This window comes from Schistocerca piceifrons, chromosome 2 (assembly GCF_021461385.2).
Source record: "Schistocerca piceifrons isolate TAMUIC-IGC-003096 chromosome 2, iqSchPice1.1, whole genome shotgun sequence".
Taxonomy (NCBI): domain Eukaryota; kingdom Metazoa; phylum Arthropoda; class Insecta; order Orthoptera; family Acrididae; genus Schistocerca; species Schistocerca piceifrons.
In genome coordinates this window covers 284,579,360-284,582,557 of record NC_060139.1, presented here as the reverse complement: position 1 = coordinate 284,582,557, position 3,198 = coordinate 284,579,360, and the positions used below count along the sequence as shown (strand labels likewise).

The 3,198-nt window shown below is 47.7% G+C and overlaps 1 pseudogene; it reads left to right on the top strand.

Moving 5' to 3' along the window:
• Window positions 1–776: 776 nt before the first annotated feature.
• On the top strand, window positions 777–894 carry LOC124778664 (annotated as a pseudogene).
• The last annotated feature ends 2,304 nt before the right edge of the window (window positions 895–3,198 follow it).

The window sequence follows — 3,198 nt, the reverse complement described above, 5'->3', positions numbered from 1 at the left end:
TGTGAGCGTGGTAACAGTTGACCATGCTGGTCTGGGGGTGCATACCGTGAGTATCTTTGAATTATCGTTCGTAGGTTCCCGCCAACCTTGTCGTTGGTGCGCTGTGGCCATGTGGCACAGTTCTGAGCCACACAGGGGAGAAATGGAATACATTCGAAACGTACCCTGCCTTTAACGGGGTACGACAAGTGCACATAGAACTTACGAAGCACGTTCCATTATATGTTTTCGTTGGCGGCTGCCGCGCAATTGTTATATATGATAGCCAACCGAGGACCTGCTCGGAGGCTCGGAGGCCCGTACGCAGCAACGTTCGCTGAACGGTTGTTGGTTCACCCAGGCGGTCAGGTGCTCAACAGTTGCAACCTTGTTCGCCCCTACACGTCTCCGCAGTCGCCGTTCACACCTGTCATCTACCGCCCGTTGTGCACCACAGTTGCATCGGCGCCTGTTTTGGATAGCACCATTTGGCCATGCACAGCAGACATTAACCATGGAGACACGGATAAAGGTTAGCCTGTCTGGAAATGCTTCCACCCTTGGTCCGAAAGCCAATCATCATGCCATTTTCGACGTCAGATAAACTGCTGCGTTTCCATACTATGACACTAAAGCGCTGTTTTCCGCGCACCGCCCCCCCCCCCCCCTACCACCCGCAGGTCGTGGTCACATTAATGTGACTGGACCGTGTATTATATGAACTGTCATCACAAATCACCCAAAAAATGTTAGGTAACAAATTTCCCGTTTGTTTACTCCTACGTATTTCTGCTCTTGGCAACGGCCTTGCCGCAGTGGATACACTGGTTCCCGTGAGATCATCGAAGTTAAGCACTGTCGGGCATGGTCAGCACTTGGATGGGTGACCATCCAGGCCGCCATGCGCTGTTGCCATTTTTCGGAGCGTACTCAGCCTCGTGATGCCAATTGAGGAGCTACTCGACCGAATAGTAGCGGCTTTGGTCAAGAATACCATCATAACGACCGGGAGAGCGCTGTGCCTACCCCACGCCCCTCCTATCCGCATCCTCCACTGAGAATGACACGGCGGTCGAATGGTCCCGGTAGGCCACTCGTGGCCTGAAGACGGACTGTCATTTCTGCTCTTGATACATATAGATGGGCCCGCTCCACAGTACCGTTGGAAGCCACTAGAGGAGTAAAAATAAAATGGAGCTGGCCATCTCCACGTTATCAGTCGGCTGTGTCATCTATCCTCGGAACTTACGAAGTTGCAGAGGAAAACAAGATTACACAAATTACAGTACGCTCAGAGGCGTTTAAGCATGAATCGTTCCTGTACTCCACAAGTAACTGGAATGTGGTGCAATGGGAACTATGCTGAAGCATGTTCTTCACCGTGGTTTGCGTAATACGTATGGAGACGAAACTTCCCAGCAGAATAAAACTGTGTACCGGACCGAGACTCGATCTCCGAGCCTTTGCCTTTCGCAGGCAAGTGCTCTACCGAATGAGCTACCAAAGGATGACTACCGGCCCGTCCTCACAGCTGTACTTCCGCCAGTACCTCGTCTCCTACCTTCCAAACCTTACAGAAGCTCTCGTGGACGTATGTAGATGTAGACGTAAGTGCCTTGCAGTGATCTAGCGTCGAAATATGAAGGTGGCGAAAGGTTCATAATCCATTAGGGCCATGCGGACAGACCGACAACCATCCAACGCTGCGATCACAATAAATCATCCCGACAGCTTCCATACACTCGTCACTGCCGACGTCATTCCCCTGCTAAGATGAAATGCCACGATATGACTGACTGATTTTCCACAGCTTGATAACTCTACCCTGCTGGAATTCACTCAAGTGCTCTGGCGTCGAAGAGGTACGCCAGAACTTTCTTCTTCGTTTGACACTGTTTGACGGTGTAAGTTAACGAGAATTTCGCTCTCATTTAAGTATATGGCGGAAAGGGACATCCTTCAGGAAGTGTGAAACGAACCGTATCGTCGAGGACCGTGTGCCAGAAAGGCCGCAGATTCGCCACGAGATGGAGAAACTCACAGGCGTCTATTGTGCTGAATGAGGCCTAAGCGCTGTAGTGTGCGAGTGAGACAAACGAGAACCAACGTCATAGGGAAACACCGTAGAAGCTGTTTGTGGCCAGGGAGACGTAGCAGTGTTAAATATGGCGGACCTGAGATCGACCATAAAGAGAAACATTTATAAAAATTATTTAATTCTGTAGTAATTCAGGGAATGAGACCATAGTAATTTTAATCTACCATCCTTCATAATTTTTCACGGTGATCCCAATAAAACTTGAATATTGATCATATCTATAATAGTTTAGGAGTTACTGTTAAAATATAGTAACAAGTTTTGTAACAAAGACCTGAATGCTAAAATCTGAACGCTATGATCGAGCTTAACAATCGACATTTCATTAGGAGCACATCATTAAAATGACAAATGTTTATTTTTTTTAGAAGATATAGTAAATTTATATGAAGATGGTATCTGTTCTTTCGGACATGTCCGAAAGAAGAGATACCATCTTCTTATAGTTAAGGCTAACCGGCCTTTGATCTTCTTCTTCTGTGCAGATGCACACGTATTGCCTGAACTCTTACGGGACTCGGTAAGATTGTCTGCCGCGAGTAATGACTGTAATGGGCAGGGGCTCTACGAATGTAGTGTGTGGACATTAAGCTGGGAATGTGAGTCTCACGGGGAGCGTGCAAGCGATAAGTCCCTGCAGTCGCACCATCTTCTTTTCCCTCGTTGGTTCAGATGGATAGAGCGTCTGCCATGTAAGCACGAGATCCGGGGTTCGAGTCCCGGTAGGGGCACACATTTTCAACTGTCCCCTTTAATGTATATCAGTGCTTGTCGGCAGCGTGGGGTCTTGATTTAATTATCATTTCATAGTAAATTTAAATTATCAGTATTTTCAGTTAAGCATCAGATCATCATTTCCTCCACACAAAACACACTGAACGATGACAGCATGGCACCTTATTGAATCATTAGGTAATAGAATGAAACTGCCTGGCAGATTAAAACTGTGTGCCTTTGTGGGCAAGTGCTCTACCATCTGAGATACCCAGGCATGTCTGTCGACCCGTCCTCACAGCTTCAGTTCTGCCAGTACCTCGTCTCCTACCTTCCAAACTTCACAGAAGCTCTTCTGCGAACCTTGGAGAACTAGCACTCCAGGAAGAAAGCATATTGCGGAGACA